Raw genomic sequence first — 27,380 nt, forward strand, 5'->3', positions numbered from 1 at the left:
CTTTTTCAGTGCTGCTGATGTATGCCGTTTGACAATTCTTCAGCATTTCCTTGGCAAAATGCCCCCATATTCTTTGACATTGCCCTCGCTCTCGCTTGCCCCTCAGTGACCAAACTGAGGGGTGAAATAGCAACGTGAAATCTCGGCTATCATTTGGGTGTAATTACTCCTCTAAGTGCCGTATTTTTCACTCCATAAGACGCACCAGACCATAAGACACACCTAGTTTTTGGAGGAGGAAAACAAGAAAAAAAAATATTCTGAATCTCAGAAACCAGAACAGCAAGAGGGATCTTACTGTTACCTCTTACTGTTCTGGCTTCTGGGATAGCTGTGCAGCCTGCATTCGTTCCATAAGACACACACACATTTCCCCTTACTTTTTAGGAGGGAAAAAGTGAGTCTTATAGAGCAAAAAATACATTTGGGAAGGAAATGAAAGCTGAAGCCATTGAATCATTGCAGCAGCTAGACTGGTGACTGGGAGCGGACGTCGAGACCATATAAAACTGGTCCTGAGAGACCTGCATTGGCTCCCAGTACGTTTCCTTTTTTTTTTTTTTATAAGATATTTATTAGGATTTTTTAAAATATTACAATAAAAAATGAAAAAGAAAAAACATACAAAATAAAAATGATTAAAAACACTCAGATTTTCCATTGCTTATTTTTCTTTAGCTTGTTTCCCGGACCTCCTCATACCTCCCTTTTTTGTATTCCAGTTCAGTTTGTTGGTTCAGCAAATCCTTACCCTCTTTATTTATCCTAATCTTTGGTCTTAAAAATAATAACATTAAATTTTTACCTCTTAATAACCCCTTTTTCATATTCCCTTAAAGCATTACAGCTAGAAACCACTTAATTTCTATCTAACATCATTCTAACATTCATTAATTTTACAGTATTTCTGTAGATAATCTTTGAACTTCTTCCAATCTTCTTCCACCGACTCTTTTCCCTGGTCTCGGATTCTGCCAGTCATTTCTGCCAGTTCCTGCCAGTTCCTGCCAGGCTTCATTTGCCATTCTTCCAGAGTGGGTAGATCTTGTGTCTTCCAATACTTTGCAATGAGTATTCTTGCTGCTGTTGTGGCATACATAAAAAAGGTTCTATCCTTCTTTGACACCAATTGGCCGACTATGCCCAGGAGAAAGGCCTCTGGTTTCTTCAAGAAGGTATATTTAAATACCTTTTTCAGTTCATTATATATCATTTCCCAGAAAGTCTTAATCCTTGGGCACGTCCACCAAAGGTGAAAGAATGTACCTTCAGTTTCTTTACATTTCCAACATTTGTTATCGGGCAAATGATAGATTTTTGCAAGCTTGACTGGGGTCATGTACCACCTGTAGATCATTTTCATAATATTCTCTCTTAAGGCATTATATGCCGTAAACTTCATACCTGTGGTCCATAACTGTTCCCAGTCGGCCATCATTATGTTATGACCAACATCTTGTGCCCATTTAATCATAACAGATTTCACCGTTTCATCCTGAGTATTCCATTTCAACAGCAAGTTATACATCTTTGACAAAATCTTAGTTTGGGGTTCTAATAGTTCTGTTTCTAATTTTGATTTTTCCACCTGGAAACCAATTTTCTTATCCAAATTGTATGCCTCCATTATCTGATAATAATGAAGCCAGTCTCGCACTTTGTTTTTTAATTTCTCAAAACTCTGCAATTTCAGTCTATCTCCATCTTGTTCCAAAATTTCCCAATATTTCGGCCGTTTGGCCTCCATATTGAGCTTTTTCAGAGCTTTTGCTTCCATCGGTGACAGCCACCTTGGAGTTTTATTTTCCAATAAGTCCTTGTATCTTATCCAGACATTAAACAATGCTTTCCTGACGATGTGATTTTTAAATGCTTTGTGTGCTTTGACCTTATCATACCACAGATATGCATGCCATCCAAATACATTGTTAAAACCTTCTAAATCCATAATGTCCGTGTTTTCAAGAAGCAACCATTCTTTCAACCAGCAGAAAGCTGCTGATTCATAGTAAAGTTTAAAGTCTGGCAGGGCAAATCCACCTCTTTCCTTTGCATCTGTTAATATTTTAAATTTTATTCTAGGCTTCTTGCCCTGCCAGACAAATTTAGAAATATCTCTCTGCCACCTCTTGAAACAATCCATTTTGTCCACAATTTGCAATGTTTGAAACAAAAACAACATTCTAGGCAATACATTCATTTTTACCGCAGCAATACGGCCCAGCAGTGAAAGCTTCAAATTTGACCAAATTTCCAAATCTTTTTTCACTTCAGCCCAGCATTTTTCATAGTTGTCTTTAAATAAGTTCCCATTTTTTGCTGTCATGTTAATCCCCAAATATTTAACTTTCTTAACCACTGTTAAACCTGTCTCATTCTGAAACCTCTCTCTCTCCATTGGTGTTAAATTTTTCTCTAAAACCTTGGTCTTTAACTTATTCAACTTAAATCCTGCAACTTGACCAAATTCTTGAATCAGTTCTAAAACTCTTTTAGTACTAGATTCTGGCTCCTGTAACGTCAATACTAAGTCATCTGCAAATGCTCTCAATTTGTACTGTTTGGCTCCGACCTGTATACCTTTAACCAACCAGTCCCTTCTAATCATGTTCAGCAGAACCTCCAGGACCGATATAAAAAGCAATGGGGAAATTGGGCAACCTTGTCTTGTCCCTTTTTCTATCTTAAATTCTTCCGTCACCACATTATTTACAATTAGTTTAGCCTTTTGTTCTGAATAAATTGCACTTATACCGTTTTCAAAACCTTGGCCTACCCCCATCCCCTGTAGGTTCTTCTTCATAAAACTCCAAGGGATATTATCAAAAGCTTTCTCCGCGTCCACAAATATCAAAACAGCTTTGGTATTTATGTTCACTTCTAGTTTTTCCAAAATATCAATTATATTCCTCAAATTATTGGACAAGTGTCTTCCCGGGAGAAAGCCCGCTTGATCTTTATGAATCTCTTCCATCAATACTTTTTTCAATCTCTTGGCCAAAATGTCTGCAAAAATTTTGTAATCCACATTGAGTAACGATATGGGGCGGTAGTTCTTAAGCTGAGTCTTTTCAGTCTCTGTCTTCGGTATAAGTGTAATATACGCCTCTTTCCAAGACTCTGATGCCCTTTTCCCTTCCAATATTTCATTACAGACTTCCTTTAAAGGTTGTAATAACCACTCTTTCAAAGATCTATAATATCTAGAAGTCAGCCCATCCGGTCCTGGAGATTTGCCTAATTGCATGTTTTGAATGGCACCTTCTACTTCCTGCTCAGATATTTTGTAATTCAGCATTAATTTACTTTCTTGGGATATTTTTTGTAATCCATTTGTCTTCAGAAATCGGTCTATATCCATTTCCTTCCGTGGCCCTTGTGTATATAGTTGTTTAAAATACCTCTGGAAACAATTTCTAATCTCAGTTGGGTTATGTATATTCTTTCCTTCCACTTCTAAATTTGTAATAGTATTTAGTTTTTGTCTTTTTTTCATTTGCCAGGCCAGCAATTTCCCACATTTGTTGACTGATTCAAATGTTTTTTGTCTCATTTGTTTAATTTTCCATTCTATTTCCTGATTCATCATTTCCATATATTGTACTTGATATAACTTTATTTCTCTCAAAATCTCCTGCGACTTTGGTTTTGCTCTCAATTTCTTTTCACTTTCTTTTATTTTCCCCAAAATTTTATCTTTCTTCTCATTTTGACTTCTCTTCTTTATTGCATTCTGTTGTATCAGAAACCCTCTCATAACAGCTTTACTTGCGTCCCAGATTACTCTTTTTTCTACATTAGTATTCATATTTATTTCAAAATAGTCTCTCAAGGTTTTTGGGGCCTTTTTGTACACTTCTTTATCTCTAAATAGGGTGTCATTCATCCTCCATCTGAAGGAGCCAGTTGATGTTAATTTCAACTCCATCCTTACCGCATTATGGTTGGAGCAGGTTTTTGGGCAGATTTCCACTTTCTTTAACTTTGGTGCCATTCCTCTAGTTACCCATATTTGGTCAATTCTAGTCCATGTCATCTTAGCTTCAGAAAAGAAGGTTCCCTCTCTTCCCAAGGGGTTCTTTGTTCTCCAAGTGTCCACTAAATCAAAATTGTCTATCATCTCAAAAAATGTTTCGGTAGTCCACCATCCTTGGTAACTACCTGTCTTTGTGCCTTATCCATGTTTGTAGAAACTACTCCATTTATGTCCCCCATCAAAATCAGATTGTAATCCAAATAGTCCAATAAGGTCTCGTGCAACTTTTTAAAGAATTCTGATTTTCCCTCATTCGGTGCATAAATTCCTACTATCAAAAATTTCTCTCCTTGAACTTGGATTTCAATTGCCAAAAATCTTCCTTGGTCATCTTTAAAAGTTAATTTCGGTGATAATTTCTCCTTTGCATATATCACAACTCCTCTTTTTTTGACTTTGTCAGATGATATAAACTCCTGTCCCAATCTCTTATTAATCAGTAGTTTCCTGTGTAACCTTGTTACATGTGTTTCTTGTAAACAAATCAAGTCCAATTGTTCCTTTTTTAATAAATGAAAAACACTTTTTCTCTTTCGAGGAGAGTTGAAACCATTACAGTTCCAACTTAACAGTTGCAGAGCCATGATGGGGTTACTTCGCTTTACCTCCAACTGCGCCAAGTGTCTGTTCTTGTTCTGTCAGTGGTGTCTCTTTCTCTGGACCATGCAATCCAAAGGATAAGTTTGCTATGTCTAGTATTCCTTTTTCCAGTGCTTTTGGCTCTTCTCCGGATTCCACTTCTTTCTGTAGATCTTCTCCGTGATCCTTCAGAAACCTATCTTTGTCATTGACTGATCTTATTTTTATCTTTCTTCCTTTATATTTAAAGGACAGGCCTTGAGGGAATTCCCACCTAAAGATGATTCTGTTTCTTCTCAGCAGGGCAACCAGATCTCCGTAATTGAGCCTTAAGTCCAAAAGATGTTTTGGGATGTCCTTGAATATATCCACACTTGAATCGTAAATTTCCAAAGTCTTTTGGTAATGCAGATTCAAAATTTTGTCTCTCTCCTCTTTTGTTCGAAGGGTAATCAAGCAGTCTCTCACCTTATTCCTCCTTCCTCCTCTTCCAAGTCTAAATGCACTCTCTATCTTGAATTCTTCTTTCCTCAAATCCTGTTGCCAGAAATCTGCGAATTCCTGCATAAGAAAATCAGCCAAATTGTCTTTCTCACGTTCTGGTACAGCCCTGATTCTTAAATTTCTTTGTTTCTCTTTCAATTCAATCATAGACAATGTCAAACTGTGGTCCTCCAATTGCTTATATACCGGTGGTATCTTCTCTTGAGTAGCAGTTGCTATATCTTTTGCTTCTTCAGCTATCTTTCGAGTCGAAGCAGATTCCTGTAGTAATTTTTCAATGGACTCTGTATTGGTATTCACCTTCTGTCCCAAATTATTAATGCTTGTAGTATTCTGGTCAATTTTAACTGATGCTTCAGCTACTTGTTTATTTGTTTCAGCTACTTGTCTAGCCAAATTTTCCAAAGATTCATTAATTTTTCCAAGTGCCTGTGCCAAAACGTCTTCGGACGACATAACTTTTGGTTTATCCTGTGGAGGTGCAGCCCCTGGTATTCCAGATGGTCCAGATGTTGAAACCCTTCGCTGCAACGCAGTATCTGTCCGATAGGGTCTGCCAGACCTAGTAGTTTTTTCCTGCGCCAACTCTAACTTTCCTCTTCCATCTGCCATAACACTCTCATGGGAATTCAAGGTCTATCCCACAGCTGAAAATTTGTTTTGGAATGGAAAATTCCTCTAGTCCAGTTGTTATTGTAACAATGTCAAGCCTCCTCTAGGGGGACACAGTAACAGCCAAAGCTTGCAACTTTTTTTAAAAAAAGAAAATAGTCCTTATAAGTCCCCCAATTCACATAAAAACAACAGTTTCAGTTGCACTTAATCAGTTACTTTAAAACCAGGAGAAGTTCAGAAACACTGTATCTCTTTTGCAGAGTTAACTGTCAAAAGTCCTCTGCTTACCGATAGGCTTTCCACAGAGCGGCATTCCTTATCTGGGGGCAGTCCGTTCCCAGGTTTTAGGCAGCGGATTTTAGCTTCCTTCCCCCCCCTTTTTTTTGCAGATAAATACAGTTCAAACCTTCCCCCCTCCTCTCCTGCAATCCGGAGGGGAGACCGCTTTCCAGATGTTAAGATTTAAGTCTTTTTTCAAACGTCTTTCCAAGTTTCCGCTTACAGTCTCTTTGCTTTGATCTATTTACAAGAAAGGAAGGCAGACTTCCTGTTTATACCTTCCCGCTTCGGTGCCGAATTAACTTGTTTTTTCCCCCTTTAAATCCGATTTAATCCTACTCACGGGTAGTTGCTTTCAAAGTCCAATTGTCCCAGGAAAAAGTCCGCGCTCTCCGATAACGGCTGTGCGGCTTCACTCCGCGGAAGAAGCAGTCGACTCTCAGCACTGCGCCGCTCACCCCGTCCCGCTCTGGAGCCCTTAAAAGGGTCCCTTCGCAACTTGGGGGGGTGCAAATGGTGCCCGCCGAGTCCCCACGTTCACAGGCTTCCCCCGCCTGTGATTTTTAAAGGGCCCCCGCTTTGCCGCAGTGGTAAGACCCGATCCCGCGGAGCTGGTCCCTCCGAGACTCAGAGGGAATCCGCCATTATCGATGGCGCTGACCCGGAAGTCCTTCTCCCAGTACGTTTCCGAGCACAATTCAAAGTGTTGGTGCTGACCTTTAAAGCCCTAAATGGCCTCAGTCCAGTATATCTGAAGGAGCGTTTCCACCCCCATCGTTCAGCCCAGACACTGAGGTCCAGCGCCGAGGGCCTATTGGTGGTTCCCTCACTGCGAGAAGCCAAGTTACAGGGAACCAGGCAGAGGGCCTTCTCGGTAGTGGCACCCGCCCTGTGGAACACCCTCCCACCAGATGTCAAAGGGAAAAAACAACTACCAGACTTTTAGAAGACATCTGAAGGCAGCCCTCTTTGGGGAAGCTTTTAATGTTTAATGTTTAACTGTATTTTAATACTTCGTTGGAAGCCGCCCAGAGTGGCTGGGGAAACCCAGCCAGATGGGTGGGGTACAAATAAATTATTTATTTATTTTTATTTTATTATTATTATTATTATTATTATTATTATTATTATTATCATCATCATCATCATCATCATCATTATCATTGAACTGTAGAGCTGGAAGGACCTCATGGGTCATCTAGTAGGGCTGCCATATTTCAATAACTGAAAATCCAGACACAAAAGTTGTTGAGTCAGAAATTTACAAAAAAAACAACAACCCCACAACATTTCCAATATGGGCTTCCATATGCCTGGGTTTTCCTGGAAATTTTAACCGGTTTCTGAACATTCTGCCCAGACACCATTTTTGATGGATGAATCATGGCTATGACCCCTACAACCAAGGGAGGGGGAAAGTGGCATAGAAAGAAAAGAAAAGTGAGACAATTGCCCTGACAAAAATGTTAATAAACATAGAAATCATAGAGTTGGAAGGAACCCCAAGGGTCATCTAGTGCAACCCCCTGCAATGCAGGAATCCCAACTAAAGCATCCATGACAGAGGCCACCCAACCTCTGCTTAGAAACCAACAATGAAGGAAAGTACCACCTCTCATGGGAGTCTGTTCCACTAATCTAAGTGTACTTTTCTTCAGAAATAGTTTCTACCAGTTCTGTGTCTAATCCTGTCCTCTGATTTCTTGAACTTTTGCTTTCCCATGAAATATATCCCTGTTTTGGAATTTGCATTTTATTTTTCTTTGCAAACTTCTTGCCTTCTTATGATACGATAATCTTTATTGTCATTGTCCCATACAGAAAAATGAAACTGAAAAAATCTACATCAGACATTCAAAAACCAGCAAGCCTGCTATCCCAACTATCCCAGCCCGGTTAGCCCCTAAAAACTCTGATACCCCATAATTGAATACAATATACTCCCATAGAGACTCCTTACACTGCGTTTAAAACCAAAATTGCATTTGGATAGAAACTGCTTCTCAAACGGCAAGTCCTAGTCTTTATAACCCTGTACCTTCTTCCAGAAGGCAGAAGCTGAAAGAGATAATTTCCGGGGTGCGCACTATCCTGCACTATCTCTGCAGCTTTCTTATGGCACCTGGAAGCATAGATTTGATCCAAGGTGGGAAGAGCGCACAATTATTCTCTCCACAGTCTTGACAACCTTGGACAGCATTGTTTTCCCCCTGACCGTGCAGCTCCCAAAGCAGACACACAGACGATAAGTTAATACACTCTCAACAGTACAATGGTAAAATGCCATCAACAGGTCCTTTGAGAGATTATTTTTCCGGAGGATTCTCAGAAAATATAACCTCTGCTGTGCTCTCTTCATCAGGTCTTTGCTGTTTTCTCCCCAGGTTAGGTCATCTCTCAACTCCATTCCCAGAAATTGAAACACCGAGACCTGTTCCACACACTTCCCCTCAATAATAAGCGGCTGAATATTCGATTTACATTTCCTAAAGTCATGGATTCTGGCACCTCATCCATTGTTTGTGACCTGTTCAACTTTCACCCACTGGATTCTGTTTCACATTCATAAAAAATCCATGCATTTAAGAGCTGAGAGTTTCCCCCTTATTGTAAATTTTGAATCTAAGGTAAGAATTCTATCTAGAGCTAGAGCTTCGCTTCTGGTCTCTTCATTCTTCTTTTCTCTCCCCTCATTCTTCCCATTCTTTCTCCTCCCTCTTTCTCCTCTCTCAACAAGATGGTTGCCATGCCACTGATGCAACTTCCTCTTGGGAAGCCCATTGACTGAAGAGCCATTGTTATTAGACTCATAACCTCTGGACCGGAATGCTGTAAGTGGCCATATAAGTGTGTGAAAATTGACTTTAGTTGATAATACAGTTTTGTTGCCTGCATCCATTTTATCTTCCTGCTTTTGTGATATTTCTGTGCTAGGGACTTGGGAATAGCATAGCTAAACATCCCAGAGGCATACTCAAATCCTTCATTTCAGGTCTTGGAACATTAGCTTATTTCACTACCAGTTGCATATATATACCAGATGGCAGGGGAGAGGGCGGAGGGAGGAAATCTCTTCTTCAACTTCATCAGCTGAAAAACATTAAAAGAATGCTAACATTTTAGCAATGCTAATTTATGTAACTCCATGTTGCCTGGCAGATGGATACCATGATCCTGTCTGAAAATAATTACGTGAGGAACTGCCAGATAATAAAATAGGAACTTAAGCCAGGAATAGGCAACGCGGTACCCTCCAGATGATGACCCATATCTGGGTTATAAACTAAGAGAGATTCAAAACAAAAAATAAAGTTTTTATTTTCAATCTATTTAGTATTATTATTATTTTTACTTCTCCTACTCAGTCCTTAACATGATTTCAGCAAAACCACAGGAAGGAGTTTTTTTCAAATTATTTTTTTTGCAGGGCCCCTAACATGAAAGCTGTGCCAGCAATCAAGCTCTGTTCTTTTGTGTGCTCACTTAAATATATGGTAAGCTACTTGTACCCTTCTGCCATACTTGTAAATTTTTTTATTCCCCTTTAGCTGCTTGATTTATCTCCCACACCCACACAGATCCCCTTTATAAGAATTCCCATTGACTGAAGTGATACTTATTCATGTGAGCCAAGCTGATAAACCGCAGGCCCAGCTACTGCTGGGTGTAATGCTGTGATGATTATGACGCCACAGATGTTGTTTTCTTTGCGTAGGCAAAACAGGCTTAAAAAAAACACACACAAAAAAACACGACACAGGCCTTCCCTTTGATCCCTCCGAAGGTCCCTGCAGCCAAGTGGAAGCGATTCAACATCAACAACCACCACAAAGCAACTCTGGCTTTTCGCTTGGTGATAAATCACTCCTATTTCATCTGACTCAACTTGATCGAGAAAGGCTACCTGCTTCATATGGAACAGGATTGCAAGGTGCAGGTTTGTTTTCTGGATGACATAAAAGTTAAAGGTAAAGGGACCCCTGACCATTAGGTCCAGTCGTGACCGACTCTGGGGTTGCGGCGCTCATCTCGCTTTACTGGCCAAGGGAGCCGGCGTACAGCTTCCGGGTCATGTGGCCAGCATGACTAAGCTGCTTCTGGCGAACCAGAGCAGCGCACGGAAACACCGTTTACCTTCCCGCCAGAGTGGTGCCTATTTATCTACTTGCACTTTGAGGTGCTTTCAAACTGCTAGGATGGCAGGAGCAGGGACCGAGCAACGGGAGCTCACCCCGTCGTGGGGATTTGAACTGCCGACCTTCTGATCGGCAAGTCCTAGACTCTGTGGTTTAACCCACAGCGCCACCGGCGTCCCTTTCATGAATGACATAAATTGAAGCAAATGAAGTTCATGCATACAACAGAACTTTCCTGCCTTCTCCTTCCACCGCTGTGCCCCAGTGAACCCCCAGAACAGATTTGGGAGGGGGACATCAATTAGCAATAATCATGCCTTGGATGAACCTCATTGGCTCTGATGCCTATGGAAGACTTTCTACAAATGTTACTGATTGGGAATTTCTCTCTCTCTCTCTCTCTCTCTTTCTTTCTTTCTTTCTTTCTTTCTTTGGAAAAATGTATTGGGTTAGATCTTGGGCATCCTGTAAGGGAACTACCGCTAAATGAAGAAGGGGATGTGATTTTTCACCAATTCTTCCACATCCAGAGAGCCTTCTCGGTAGTGGCGCCCACCCTGTGGAACGCCCTCCCATCAGATGTCAAGGAAATAAACAACTGTCTGACTTTTAGAAGACATCTGAAGGCAGCCCTGTTTAGGTAGGTTTTTAATGTTTGATGTTTTATCATCTTTTTATTATTTTTTTGGAAGCCGACCAGAGTGGCTAGGGAAACCCAGCCAGATGGGCGGGGTATAAATAATAAAATATAATTATAATTATCCTCAAGATTCCCTTTACCTCCTGAAAAGCTGTTTTTTGGGGGGGGACCCTCTGTTACCTGATCTGCTTGTGCGTCTTGTGAGCACATGCATGCAAACACATATATTTCATTGTATTCACTGAAAAGCTAATTTGGGGAGATTAGCCATACTGTTTTGTTATTACTAATATTTATTAAATTTGTATACCATCTTTCCTCCGAAAAACCTAGGGTGGTTCACAATAAAAAAATACAAAATGAGAATACAAAATACATAATATAACGGAAACAAAAAACAACCAATACTGCTCCTCCCATAAACAATATTATCCTTGGGAACTTTACCTGAGACAACATCACACATACTGCATGGTTTGTGTTGGCTGTGATTACATTGCTTACTTTGGGGGATTAAACAATTGTGTATTAGAAAACACCAACTCTGTTGTTGTTTAGGTGCTTGTTGGAAACTTTCAACAAGACTTCTAAGTAGAGATAGTTGTGCCAGTTGCTGTTGTATAAGAAACTGATTTTATATATGAATCTGCTGTTTTTAAAATTGTTTCATATCTATTTTCGCTTTAAATTTTGTTTATACCTGCAATTGTTTTAGCTGTTTTTATGTATGCAGTTATTTTAGATGTGGTTTTTATTGTAGATTGCTTCAATCTACATTGAAGCATGCAGATTCCATGTGCCTCACAGGAAGCGATTCATAAATGAAATGAAATAAGTAATAATAACATCAATGACTAAAAGCAACACCAATAACAAGAAAATAATAGTTATGTGCTACCTCTGGAGAGCTAAAAATAAACACTCCGCAGTTGCAATGACAATATTTCTTTATGGAAGAATAATGACTTGAATGTAAGAACTTCCCAATATAAAATGATATAAAAGCAGCAAAGTGGCTTTTCAGCTTGAAGCACCACCACAGAAAAAGACATAATATGAAGGGTTAATAATGCAGTAAACGAACTAACCTATCCATACATTGCCTGGAACATATGCTTAGTTACTATTTCAAGAACAGAGGGAAAGACTAGAGGCAGGAATTGCCTTAAGGTGAATTCTGAAGCCTCAGTTTTGCCATGGACGAAAGTGGAAGAAATAGAAAACTATTATATGAGTGAGATCATGGAAACAGAATACAGGGAGAGGTAAGGAGAGTGAGATGCTTTTGTCCCAGTGAGGAAGGGAGAGAATGCTAAACCCGTTTCCAAATTTTTCAGTGACAAGTGGAAATACCATCACACTAAGCTTAGATACTTTGGAAAGGAGGGAATAGTTGATCGAATTCATCCTTCCAGCTGTCAGAAATGTCTGATCAGAGTGGCCAGTTATCTGATCCCATGGCAACTTCCCCAGGTTCTTGTGAACCCATCAAATCATTGGCATTTTGAATAAAAAATCTCCCCTTCCCGAAAAATACCTGTGGGTGCCTTCCTGATTGCTCCTGAAGCAAAATAACAAATATGGCTCAGAGGGAACATGGACAGCCAGAGAAATGGAGAGTGTAGTGGATTTAATAAAAGTCTCTAGAAATATATAAGAGAGTTCCTGAAAAAGCAGTATAGTAATAATAATAATAATAATAATAATAATAATAATAATAATAATAATACCCTACCCATCTGGCTGGGTTTCCCCAGCCACTCTGGGAGGCTTCCAACAAAATATTAAAATACAGTAGTCCATCAAACATTAAAAGCTTCCCTAAACAGGGCTGCCTCCTTGTTATTTTATAGAGTTGCCTCCTTGTTATTCAAAAAGTTGAATAAACCAGGCATGCAAAGTTTGATCTGAATCTGACAGGGCGTTTTTCCATAAATATCCAGGCTTGGACCAGAATGCTATTACCTAGCCAGAGACATTGGTGGTGAGTTCCTCAGTCATGCCTATTAAGTGTCATGCAGAAAGGGCTAAAGCAAAGTCACAGGAGCATTTCCATCTATCCAACAATCTTATTCTAATAAGGGTATCTCACCCTTGGTAATATAATAATAATAATAATAATAATAATAATAATGCTCCAGTTACTCCAGCCACTCTGGGCGGCTTCCAACAAATTAAAACACAATACAGTGGTACCTCAGGCTAAGTACTTAATTCGTTCCAGAGGTCCGTTCTTAACCTGAAACTGTTTTTAACCTGAAGCACCACTTTAGCTAATGGGGCCTCCTGCTGCCTCTGCGCCGCTGGAGCACGATTTCTGTTCTCATCCTGAAGAAAAGTTCTTAACCTGAAGCACTATTTATGGGTTAGTGGAGTCTGTAACCTGAAGCGTATGTAACCACTGTACAACATCAAAGATTAAAAACTTCCCTGAACAGGGCTGCCTTCAGATGTCTTCTAAAAGTCAGATAGGTGTTCATTTTCTTGACATCTGGTGGGAGGGCATTCCATCAGGGTGGGCGCAACTGCTGAGAAGGTCTCTGTTTGGTTTCCTGTAGCTTCACTTTTCACAGTGAGTGAACCACCAGAAGGCTCTTGGAGATGCCTTGCCAGGTCCGGGCTCAACAATGGGCGTGGAGACGTTCCTTCATGTATACAGGGCCAAAGTCGCTTAGGGATTTAAATGTCGGAACCTTGAATTGTGTGCGGAAACGTACTGGTAAATATTTGTATAAGGATGAGCTTGGATCTTTCAAGAAGTCCAATTGTATGACTTTAATTAAGTTAAGTTATGCTTGTTGTGCCAGTGTGGTGTAGTGGTTAAGAGCAGTAGCCTCATAATCTGGTGAACCCGGTTCGCATCTCCACTCCTCCACATGCAGCTGCTGGGTGACCTTGGGCCAGTCACACTTCTTTGAAGTCTCTCAACCCCACTCACCTCACAGAGTGTTTGTTGTGGGGGAGGAAGGGAAAGGATAAATGAGTATTAAGTTTCAAGCTTTAAGGTATTTCATGGTACGATAAGGTTAAATAAATTAAGGTAATTTGAATAACAGAATATGGGAAAAATGGAAAGGATCTGTCGAGTTAATTAATAGGTTAAATTGTTAAGATAAATTATTTAATAAAAATTGAGAAAGATGGAAAGAATTTGCTGAAATAACTAACTAAACTAGAATACCAAAAGGGAGGTGCGAGGAGGTCAGTGAAACAAGCAAATGGAAGTTATATGGGATTTGTGTCTTTCTTTTTTTCCATAAATATATATATATATTATTGTATTCCACAATTTCAACCACTTTTCAAACTCGATGTTATAGCCGAAGTCAATTGCCCATTTAATCATTGCCTCTTTGACTTCCTCGTCTTTTGTATGCCATTCCAGTAATATGTCATATAATTTAGACAATGTTTTGTTTTTGCCTTCTATTATTTCTATATTGAATTTTGATTTCTTGTCCTCAAAGCCCATTTTTCTTTTATCTTGCTTTAACATATCATTCACCTGATGATATTGTAGCCAACCGGTGAATTGGTTCTTTATTTCCTCATACGGTTTAAGTTTAAGCCCTTGTTCTGATTTTCTTACCAAATCTTCATAAGTGGCTGTCTTCCCTTCCATGTTGGTTTTTTTTATTGTTAAGACCTCTACTGGTGAAATCCACCATGGTGTTTTTCTTTCGAGGAGGTTCTTATTTCTTTCCCAGGCCTGATATATTGGTCCCCTGAAAATATGATTTAAGAAAGCCCTGTGGACTTTCACCTTCTCGTACCAGAGATATGCGTGCCACCCATACCGATTATTGAAACCTTCTAAATCCAGTAGGTCTCTGTTCTCCAATTTTATCCAATCTTTTAGCCAAAGTAGGCACGCTGCTTCATAATATAGGCTCAGATCTGGGAGAGCAAAACCTCCTCTTTCCTTTTTATCAGTTAGTATTTTCATTTTAATCCTTGGTCTTTTCCCCTGCCAGATGAATTTCATCAGGGTTCTCTGCCATTCTTTACATTGTTTTAAACCTTTAATAACTGGAAGAGTTTGAAATAAAAACAACATCCTCGGCAAAACATTCATTTTAACCACTGCTATCCTCCCTAAAAAGGAAAATTTCATCCTCCCCCATATTTCCAGATCTTTCTTTATTTTTTTCCATGTAACTTCATAATTATCTTTGTATAGATTTATGTTTTTTGCCGTGATCCACACTCCCAAATATTTCACTTTTTTCACCACCATGATTTCCACTTTTTGTTCTAGATCTTTCGTTTCTTCCTTAGTTAGATTTTTAACCAGCATTTTAGTTTTATTCTTGTTTACTTTAAAACCTGCCACCTCTCCAAATTCCTCAATTTTTTGCAATGCTTCTTTTACACTATCTTGTGGATCTTCCAAAGTCAGAACAATATCGTCGGCAAAGGCTTTAATTTTGAATTCCTTCTTTCCTACTCTAATTCCTTTCACTTCTGTTGCCTCCCTCAGTCTCTTATTAAGTACTTCCAAAATTACAATAAATAATAAGGGGGACAGGGGACAACCTTGTCTGGTCCCTTTATAAATGTTAAAATATTCTGTTGTATTATTATTTATCACCAGCTTTGCTTTCTGTTCTTTGTATATTGCTTCTATGCCTCTTCTAAATTTTTCGCCAATTCCCATCCTTTCCAAAACCTTCTTTAGGAAGTTCCAGGAAACATTATCAAATGCCTTTTCGGCGTCTATGAAAACCAGTGCGGCTTTTCTGTCTATTTTCATGTCCAAGTATTCAATAATGTCAATCAAATTCCTTACATTATCCCGTAATTGTCTCCCTGGGAGAAATCCTGTTTGATCACCATGAATTTTATTAATCAAGACCTTCTTTAATCTTTCCGCCATTATGTCTGCAAATAGCTTATAATCATTATTTAATAATGAGATTGGCCTATAGTTCTTTACTTCCATAGTGTCCACCTCTTTTTTAGGGATCAATGTAACATAGGCTTCCTTCCAGGTATTGGGTATCTTTCCTTCTCTCAATATATTGTTCATAACCTCTCCCAGCACTGGTGATATTTGGTTAATTAATATTTTATAATATTTGGCCGGAAGGCCGTCCGGTCCCGGCGCCTTCTCAGCTTTCATCTTTTTAATAGCCTTTTTTATCTCTTCCTGTGTTATTATCTCATCTAGTGCTGCTCTTTCATCTTCTACAATTTGTTCCAGATGATGTTTTTGCAAAAATTGATCTATTTCTTGTTCTGTTTCCTCTCCTCTTTTGTACAAATCCTTATAGTATCTTTGGAATATTCTTTTTATTTCTTTTGGTTCTTCCATAATCATATCTCCTTCTTTTATTTTACTGATCGTACTCAACTTCTTCCTTTCTCTCAACTGCCACGCTAGGTATTTCCCTATCTTATTTGCGGACTCAAAGTTCTTTTGATTCATCCTCTTAATTTTCCACTCTATCTCTTGGTTAATTATTGTAGCAAATTTAGCTTGTAATATTTTTAAGTTCTGTTTTAAACTCTCTTCACTAGGGTTAACAGTTAATTTTCTTTCATTTTCCATAATCTGTGTTAAAATCTGCTCTTTCTTTTTTTCCTTTTCTTTTCTTAATTGGGTATTTTTCTGAATCAAAAAACCCCTCATGACCGCTTTTCCTGCGTCCCACACCATCTCTATGGAAGTTTCTCCATTTAAGTTCCACCTAAAGTATTCTTCAATTGTTTCTATAGCCTTATTTACTATCCTTTGATCATTAAATAAATATTCATTCATTCTCCATCTGGCTGTTTTAACCTCTCTACCTTTTAACTCCATGGAAACCGCACTATGATCAGATAAAGTTCGAGGCCAAATTTCAGACTTAATTAAATTCTGTACCAATTCCCTCGAGACCCAAATACTGTCTATCCTCCCCCAGCTCTGATTCGGATTTGAAAAAAAAGTGAATTGTTTTGCAGTAGGGTTATTAAATCTCCAAACATCCGTCAATCCCAAATTATTTACCATGTCAAAGAAAGATCGTGGTAGTTTACCTTCTTTCCCATCTTGTCTTTTTGTTAATCTATCCATATTCGGCGTCACCACCCCATTAAAATCTCCCATCAATATCATTTTCTGATCCATCCATTCCATTAGTATATTATCTAATTCCAAAAAGAAAGCTGATTTTTTCTCATTCGGGGCGTATATTCCAACCACAACTATTTTTTCTCCATGAAACACCATCTGCACCACCACTACTCTCCCATGTTCATCTTTGTACAGTAATTGCGGGTCATATTTTTCCTTTATATAAATTACTACCCCTCTTTTCTTAACCTTGTCGGAGGTCACAAAGTCCAATCCCAATCTCTTATTACTTAATACCCTCTTGTGTTTTCCTATAACATGCGTTTCTTGAAGACAAATTAAATCCCAATTCTTTTTCAACAATACATGTGCAATCTGATTCCTCTTATTTTTATTGTTCAAACCATTCACATTCCAGCTTATTGTTTTTAAAGCCATCTATTAAACTATTCTAGCTAATTTAATTAGATTAAATAGAGACTACTGTTCCTTACTTTCCTCCTCTTGTTCTTCTCCTTCTCCTGTTAAGCTCTCCTCTTTTTCTTCTTCTTCACTCCCTTCACCCTCCTCGTCTCTCTTTCGTTCCTCCCTTTCCGCCTCCCCTTCAACTTTTCCCAGGTCCTTCTCGTATCTCCTCGCAAATTTTTGGAGTTCAACACTGGTGCTTAATTTAAACCTTTTTTCCTTAAAGTAGAATGAAATGCCTTCAGGAAACTCCCATCTATACAATATCCCATTCTTCTTCAATTGGTTTGTTAATTTTTTGTATGGCTCTCTCCTTCGAAGAAATCTCGAAGGAATTTCTCTAAAGATAATAATTGGGCTTCCTCCAATATATAACCTTTTTATGTGGTTCTGTTGCAGTATTTCATTTCTTATTTCCAAAGTGTTGAACATGACAATTACATCACCTGGCAGCTTTTTCTTTCTGGCTCTGTCTGGTTTTGGTCTTATTCGAAAAATATTTACTAAATGACAGTTTACCTCCTCCTCACTCTTATTTAACCAAGTTGCCAGCTCTTTTATCATTTTAGATCTAATATTCTCATTTGGGGTCTCTGGTACACCCCTCAGTTTCAAGTTGGTTTGATTTTGCCTCATTTGCGTCATAGCCATATTGTCCAACAACTCTTCCTGCACTCTTTCTATCTCTTTAACTTCTACTCTAATTCTATCCACCTCCTTCTTACTAATTTTCGTATCTTTTTGCACCTTTTTCATTGAATCTTCCAAAACCTTAGTTCTTACTGATAAATCTTTAACCTTTCCTGTCAATTCCCCCACCACTCCCTCCAATTTCTTATCCAAAGTGTCCTGTACCTCAAGTAATTTTCTCTCAATATATTGTTCATTATTTTTGAATTCTTTCCTTATTTCGGCCATCAGACTGCTATAGTCTTTAATTTCTTTACTTTCCTTAGCCTCCTCTTGCCTCGACGACCTCCTTTCCGCTGGTGTTGCCACGCCTTTTTTTGCACCGTTTGTCATTTTGTAGGCTTGAAAGGTCTTAGGGTCCACCACGCTAATGTCTTTCAAAAAGGGATGAGGCACAGGATCACCGATAGTCTCTGATGGGTTAATAAGTTACCGGGTCTGGCGTTGGGGTGTAATAGCAGATATTAGGCATCAGGCTATACACAAAATTTTACAGTCTTTACCTTTTACAGTCTTTGCCCTCTTAGAGGGTGATATTATAGAGGTCTGGCGTCACCAAAAATTTTCCTTTACTGGAGACTTGGAGGTTCTTCGGGAAGTGTTCTTTATGCTGGTTTAAATTCTCCTATTTGGCTTTTGGCGCATGTCCCTTTAAATCTCAAATACATGCAGAGGCGTAGTAGATCAAGGACAAGATAAAATGGCGAGTAACAAAGCCAAGTTAAGTCTCGAAATGGCTTCCTCCTCCCTTTTTTATACCCATAGGGAAGTCACTGACATAAAACCAGCATTAAGGTCTGGGGAGGACCCAGGCTTTCTTCCACCCACTTCAAACAAGAAAGTTGATGTTAACGATAACGTCCTCAAAAAGCCTGTCGGTTAAAGCATCAACCAAATACCCCAGAAACCTCCTTTCCTCCTCTCAAACCGGTAAAGAGTCTCTCTATCAAAAATAAAAGAAAACTCAGTATTACCTTGCTTCCAACTCTTTGTACTTTGTACTTTGTAAAATGTACTTTATTACCGAGGATATTCCTTCCCCTCGCTAGCGGTTACTTTCTTGCTCTTTCATTCACGTCTGCCAGCTTTTCGCTTTACTCCTTTATCAATCTTACCGCCAGTAGTGAATTCCTCCTTCTTTTGTCTTTAATTACTTCTCCGCTGGGTACTTCATTCAACAATCCTTTTGCTTTTACTTTGATTGTTTTCCAGTGTTCTCCCTCCTCTGCTTTCATCAAAGCTTTAGAACTGTTTCCCAGCTTTTCCTCTGTTGTCGGAGGTCCGCCGCTTTCACTCGGAGCCTGAGGCTTCACAGCATGGAGTCTGATGCTTGCCCTTCTCGCTGCGGCTCCAGCCTTGTTAAACGCTGGCAACACAGGCGAGCACACGCAGCCTTGCTGGGTGTTTTGACCAACAGGATATTCCACCTGTGGTTTAGGGGTTCACGGAGCCTTCGTGACCCCTCTAAGACCCCCACGCTGTTCGAGGCTCCTCGGACGAGTTGCCTCGCGCTCCTTCCCGTGGCCGCGGCGTCCCGGAAGTCTGAAAAGTGGTTGAAAAGTGGTTGAAAAGTGGTTGAAATTGTGGAATAGAGACATTAAATTTACGGCCTGTACGAGTTTGAGAGAAAATGTTTGGAAAATGCTCTATAGATGGTATCTTACGCCGGCAAAATTGGCTAAAATCTATAGATCAGAAAATAAGACATGCTGGAAATGTGGTGAAGTGGAGGGAGACCTCTACCATATGTGGTGGCAATGCAACAAGGTGAAGGTTTTTTGGGAAGCAATTTATAATGAACTTAAAAAAGTCTTTAAATATACTTTCCCCAAAAGATCTGAGGCCTTTTTGCTGGGAATTATGGGTAAGGAAATAAAAAATGAAGATAAAAAAATATTTCTCTATGCCACCACAGCCGCAAGAATTATGCTGGCACAATACTGGAAAACAGAAACTATACCTAACATAAGTGACTGGCAGGTCAAAATGATCAACTATGCCGAGCTAGATAGATTAACAGGCAGAATACGAGACCAAGATGACCAGAAATTTCAAAAAAATTGGAGTAAATTTTGGAAATATATTGGAACGGATATATAGGAGGAACTGGCGGTATTAGAAAAACTTTATCAGCTAATAATTATAAACTTTAATAAACTAATTACGCAACCTGGGATTTATTTGATACTTACCAAAAGGGTGAAGGGAAGTCAAAGGCTAAGGAGAGCCTAATGTTTATATTATTATTTTTTGTATGATTGTATGCTTTCTTTTTGTATAGTATGAAAATAGGATGAATAATTTATGTTAAAATGTTTATTTTTGTATTTGTTAGTTCTTTTTTCTTTTTTCCTGTACAAATTCTGAATAAAAACTTACTTGCAAAAAAATAAAAATAAAAATATATATATTATTGTATTGATGTATTGGTTTCTATGTTTTGCGTTTTTTCTTCTTTTTATGTATTGTAGTGTTGTTTTTTATTTTTTATTTTTTTCTGTAATTCTGAAATTATTAATAAATATTATTTTAAAAAAAGAAAAGAAAGGAGAATGTTGGCCGTTTTGAGACTCCTTCGGGTAGTGATAAAGCGGGATATCAAATCCAAACTCTTCTTCTTGTTGCTGTCCCCTTTCATCCACACAGGATGGTTTTACTAATAGCTGTTGTTCCCATTAGATGTGGCAATGAATTATAGAATTAAATAGGGCCATTTCAGCCTTCTGTTTGTGAGTGGCACATTGGGACATGCTTAAATCAGTGGTAACTTGTACCATAGGGGCTCTCCCTAATTTACCACAATGTGACATAGTTGAGAGCAAAACCAAACAATACATAGGTTATGGGGCATGTGCAGAGTTCCAGTTGAACTGAGTACATTGTGGGAGAATAGACAGGTGGGCTGCAGTGGGAATTGGCAAAAATCGCTTCCTCCAGCAGGAGCAGTCACTGCACCTGAGTCCATTCCACAAATGGAAAAAGCCATTTGTGAAAATGGCTTTCTAGACTCAATCTTCTCTGAATGAGTTTAATACAAGGGCTGTTTTCCCACTATGTCATACTCAGAGTAAAACCACTGGAATCAATGAACCTGTTAGTCATGTCACATAATGCCAATGAGTCTACTCTGAGCACGACTAGCATTTACCACAACCCCATAGGCAGTATTCTGCTAATTTTACTCAGAGCAGATCCACTGAAATTAATTAACATGTCTAAGATAGGTCCATTAATTTCAACAGGTCTGCTCTGATGAAACCACCCTATATATTTAAAGGCATGTTTAGAGTAACGGAATTATTTTGCATGGGATGCGGGTGGCACTGTGGGTTAAACCACAGAGCCTAGGACTTGTTGATCAAAAGGTTGACGCTTCGAATCCCTGTAATGGGGTGAGCTCCCATTGCTCGGTCCCTGCTCCTGCCAACCTAGCAGTTCAAAAGCATGTCAAAGTGCAAGTAGATAAATAGGTATCGCTCCGGCGGGAAGGTAAACGGCGTTTCCGTGCACTTCTCTGGTTTGCCAGAAGCGGCTTAGTCATGCTGGCCACATGACCCGGAAGCTGTACACCGGCTACCTTGGCCAATAAAGCGAGATGAGTGCCGCAACCCCAGAGTCAGCCACGACTGGACCTAATGGTCAGGGGTCCCTTTACCTTTACCTTTAATTATTTTGCAGTTGTTCCACAAAGGTTTACTTCTCATGAAAATACTTCTCTTACTTCAGCAAGAATGCTGTCATATAGAAAACATTTTCTTGGATTGCATTTTAATACTGGCAATATTACCATTAGGGAAATGTAAAAAAAGTGTAGTAGCAAGATATTAGGCTGTGCTGTCAATCTTCCTGTCAATCTTGTATTGACAAGTGAGATGTATTGATCAGTTAGGTCTTTGCAGAAGATTAAGCTGCCAGAGCAGAGAGTAGGGGCACACACACACACATACTGCCATTCTTTTCCGAATTTATTTAACAAACTAAAATGATTAGCCTTTGAGACTAAAATCTCTCACAGTGCCTCTAAAATTGAAAACGTCTCTGTGAATTGCCAGAACAAGTATGAAAACAGTTTGACTGCTTGGCAAATTATCTGGTAGCAAATTACCATATTTTTCCTTGCATAACACGCCCCCATGTATAAGATGCCACCTATTTAGGGGGACTCCAAATTAAGAAAATGGGGGGAGGATTGCCCTTTTTTTGGAGGGGATTGCCCACAGTTTTTTAGCTTGGGGGGGGTCGCCTAAAATTGTTCACCCTCCTGACCAACGCTGACAACTGCACGGCCACCAAATGCACCAATGGATTGCCCACTCGCCGCCAACTACCACCAAGCGACCACACTATTGCTGCAGAGCCAACCTATTGACAGCACCCTTGCCAGAGCCACAAATCACCTGCCCTATCGCTGCTAACAATCTCCTGCTCATGGCAGCAACCAATCGTCAGTCAACCCTCTACACTACCCGTGTATAAGACGATCCCAACATTTTAAAATAAAAAAAACCCCTCGTCTTACACACGAAAAAATACGGTAGCTACCAGAATCACCGGTGGAATTTTCAGCTGTTTCTCCTCTTCCTGGTATATTCGCATTATAAATTCTTTCTTTGGAAAGCTAGCTTGAAATTGGATCCCATCAATTTTAAGGCCAAACTACACATTACATTGGAGCTCCAGCTAGACATGGATGATTCTAGAAAACTTGTGATCAGTTTAATCTACTTGAATTTTGTCTAATCCCATCTCACTCCTTCTCAAGCTTGGTTAAAATATGCATATTTTAACAAACCCTTACATGTTACATGCATGCATTATACAATGTACATATTCTGCCTTTTGTTTTCCAGATAATGAGGCTCCCTTCGTCTTCTTGTTACCTCCACACTCCAGGCAGTGGCATTGACCTCACTTCCATTCTCTGTCCTCTCAGTCCAAGACTAGTCTCAGTCACTGCATTTCGGATCATAAAGGTTGGTTTCAGATTTTCAGACTAAGAGACCAGAGGCGACCAGGTGAGTTTTCATTCCAAAATTATATATTTATTGATGGCATATGTGTGTGATACTGTTCTGAGCCTGAAGCAAAAACCTAGCAAAAACCCCTGCATTTTTCTTACCCTTTGAAATTGTACATATCATATGTTTCCTGGGATCAAACAAAGGTGAACAGTGATGAGCAGATCACAGCAGAGGGCCAAATTTAGGTGATCACATAAACAATGGAATTTCATGGAAGCTGCTGGATGAATAAAAATTGACTCTTGTACTGAAATAAAAATTATCCAGTCCAAAAATATGCCTCAGAACTCACAGAACTTAACTTCAAAGCAACATAAAACAATAAAAATTACATTCGGTTAGTTGCATATTTCTTACGCTGATCCCAGCATAAGGCAAAATAACTTAATTGTGAATATCTTGTATTGTGAGCTAAAATCAAAGCTCTGCCTATTTTCCATTGCAGCTGCTATAAGCCTCAGGCTCTTTACCGGAGGCAGAGAGAAAACACATCCATTCTCTTCAGTAGCTTAGAACAAAGAGACACCACACCCCCAACATGGATGCCTACCAGATTAGCATATGCATAGACCTGTAATACTACCCTTTTCATGTGATTCTGAGATAATCACCTTGTGACTGAGCCACAAAGATAGAGTCCCATGATACAGCCCCATTATGATTAACCTGGTAGGCTCGTCTTCAACAATACAGGAACATCATATATTTCCCATCTCAATGGACATTAAACAATTATACTTAACATAGACTGCGTCCTTGAAGTCTGATGATGCCTCTGCCTTGCTTGGAGGGTTGATTGAGAAGGTTGCATAAGTGTATAGAAACTAACCAACTGCACAAAGAGAAGATTTATCTTTACCACTCTGCTCACTTTTTTGCTTCTATAATAAAAATAATAATAAAATTTTATTTATATCCCGCCCTCCCCAGCCAAAGCCGGGCTCTAGATGCTCCTACCACCAAAAGGTTTGGGCTGAAAAGGGATCCTTGCCCCATTTTGGATTTATATCTTTAACTGAAAATGATATTTATTTCTAATTCCTTTCTATTGACAAATTTGCTTCCCTTTCCCCATGTAAAAGAAAAACCTAAGCTAGATTGACATTTTTGTTCACAATGATTTCAGCACTATAATTTTCATGCATAAAGACTTTGTAGAATTAAAGGAGGGAGGGGGGAACGGTGTCTAGGCATTTTCCTGCATGTCTGAGAGAACTCTTGCTTTATTGCTTCAGCTAATGCATTAGATGTGGATACTGTTGTTGATAAAATGCTTGAAAGATACTTTGCTTATTATCGTTGTGATGAATGCTAAAAAGAAAAGTGCTGAATAAGTCTAGCAGGCCTCCAAGTGGTAATATTTCTCTCTCCTTCTGATTACTTTGAAGATATTAGAGAGGAGCTGAAAGTTCTCATGCACCTACAGGCATTGTTAGTAACCTCTGTTTTCAGGTTTTCTTTGCAGGTTCCTGTAAACATAGTTTCAAAAGTCATCCATTTATAAGCTCCCTATATTTCAATTTATTATTATTATTATTATTATTATTATTATTATTAACTTCATCATATTTCCAAGCTGAACTGACTAGTACATAATCTTTTTTGTTCCTTATAACAGCTGAAATCAAGTTCAGAGCCTGTGTAGTCAATAAATGGTGATCTTTGAACCATATTTTGAAGCACAAACAATTCCAATCTGTTCATGAAATTGCTCCATGTTTACTAAGCACTGAGTGAATAGATGTGCCAAAGAGGAAGAGGGAATATTGTGAGTTGTTTGAAGACGAATACTAGCTATGTGATAACGTTCCAGTATTGTTATTTCCATGCTGCTGCAAACTTACATTTAAGAGTTTACGACGATACAGTAATTATTGGGATCTATGCATGGTGGGTTCGTCTTAACTCATACTGGACAGGGCTCTTGCATTTTAACTGGTGCTGTGGTGAAACTTGTTTTGACATTTCTTGTTGGTTCAGTTTTATGTCACACAATCCTATATCTTTGAAAGGCTCAAAATCCTACATAAACCCGCCTCCCCAAAAACAATCGATGCAGAAAAAATGAAATGCAACATGTTCACAGAAGCACAATATGGACCACCTTCAAGAGAAGACTTGCTGGCGCAACCAAGTCTTAAGCTAATGCCTAAATTGCATTAATGATGGGGCCAGCTTAACCTCAGCGGGCAAAAAGCTCCATCACCTTGACACCACAACACTTAATACAGTCTTTTCAGTTGATAGCATAGCATTACAAGGAGCTGTCCATGGTACCTTAGTTATATATTGTAAAGGTCAGGCAGGGTATAAAAGGTGAGGCAATCCTTGAAGTACACTGCATCCAAGTCTGATTTATAGGATTTTGCCAATCTCCCTTCCTCCTTACAGCTGTCCCTCCTCCAGTGCTCTGAGAGAAGAGAGGGCAAAAAACTAAGATACTCTGAGCCCGGCTTTGGCTGGGGAGGGTGGTATATAAATAAAATTTTATTATTATTATACTAAGGAGGCATGGGTAGGTGTACTCAACAAGTGAGAGGCATGGAGCTTTGGGATGGGTGCTGTAATTTGGAAGTTATTTATTGGATTTGCAATAGTGGACTGAGGTAAGGAGAGGAAGAAAATGGAGGAGCAGTTGGGGCTTCTTTGATTTTTGCATAATGTATTTTATTATTGTATAGGATATTCCTCATGGAACAAGCCATTTTTGCATGGAGTATTGAAATGGTGTTCAGCCAGTGGGTGGTGGTTGAAATTTTGGGCTGGCAGGTGGGGAAGGGGGAGGTGGGGAAGAGTCATGGAATGTTGTGGTATGAGTGTGTGAATTGTTAGTTGTGTGGCTTATGGGAATGTGCTTGCTGAGGATTGCCTGAGTTGAGTGAGGTGGTGTTGTGTAGGATACGGAACTGAGCCAGAAATAAGGCATGTGTCAATGTTGTTGCTGCTGCTGTTGTCAGATTTATATACCGCCCTTCATCATACGATCTCAGAGCGGAGCAGTTCACAAAATAAAATACAGGATAAACATGGTAACATGGTTTGGACACATGCTGAAAATTTGCCTGCCTTCTAATGCCGTTGCTGACAACTGATGCCAGTTATTAGACATGGCCTTTTAAAGTTTCATTTTGAACTGATTGTTAAAGCTGTTGGATTTTTTTTTATTGCTGTTATTGTATTTTCAACAAACCGCCTTGAAATATTTCCATAATAGTCTTGAGAGAGTTTGAAAACAGGCAGTATATAAATATTTAACTAAATAATAGTAAAATAGGTAATTGGTGAATGAATATTCAGCAGAGCACTAATTTCAGCAAAGATTTCTTTCTGGTGATTTTGGTCGTGATCAGTAGCAGCTGAGGTTTTTGTTTTTTTTAAAAAACAATCTTTTCCTGTAACTGATTGCACTGGTAATGAAGCTAATAGGATTACTCTTAAGGGGCTCACACTGCTGTGAATGTATATGTACGAAATATAGTTCAGTGACAGAGTGTATGCTTTGCATACAGAAACTCCCAAAACCCAGTCCTTGTCGTCTCTAAACAGGGATGAGAAATACCTGTCTCTAAATAGGGATGAGAAATACCAGGCATTGCAGACAACCTTGAGATAGGTGTGGCTTGTAGAAAGAGGCTTCCCATGTTCCTAAATGTCAGGGGTGGCAAATCTCATGCCCAAGACATGTCTAGGCCTCTCTGTTGTAGCCCCATCTGAGTCCTGTTGCTGAGCAAGCAGGGGCAAGGGTCTCTGAGGAACTCTTGACTAAGAGCAGAATCCACATACAAAGTCAAGCCAATCCAGGGGTCAGGGAAAACAGATTCAAGGGCCCAGTCTTGAGGTCAGGGAATCCAGATGATTACAGAACCAAGGGTCCAGTCCAGAGGCCAGGGCTGGAAATTACAGGTGTTGTTTCCAGTATTTGACCGCTGCTGAGAGCTCTGTTCAAGAAGCCCAGAGCTGGTTCTCATCAGTGCCAGCTGGTTCTCATCCGTGCCTTCTGTTCTGTGACCTTGAAGGCTGATCAGGTGCAAGTGGAGTCCCTTTGCCGTCCCCATCTTCAGACTGCTGTTCAGCAGGCAAGACTGACTCCTGGCTCATGACACATACTCTCTGATCCTCAGAACTCTCCCCAGGACACACACCTAGACTCCAGGACTGCACCATGTGTGTTTCTGGCTGGCTGGAATGTGTCCTTGAACTCTGGTAATGCCCTTCCAAATGGAGAGCCTTCCCCAGATGGAGAAGACTGTGTGAGTATTAGTATTTTGCCTACTGTAGAAAGGCAAAATTTACATTTGTTGCTCCATCCCTTTCTGCCTCTCACCCTGTCCAACACTGGCATGTGGCTCCAAGAAGA

The sequence above is a fragment of the Podarcis pityusensis genome, assembly GCF_964106645.2.
Source record: "Podarcis pityusensis genome assembly, chromosome: 10".
Taxonomy (NCBI): Eukaryota; Metazoa; Chordata; class Lepidosauria; order Squamata; family Lacertidae; genus Podarcis; species Podarcis pityusensis.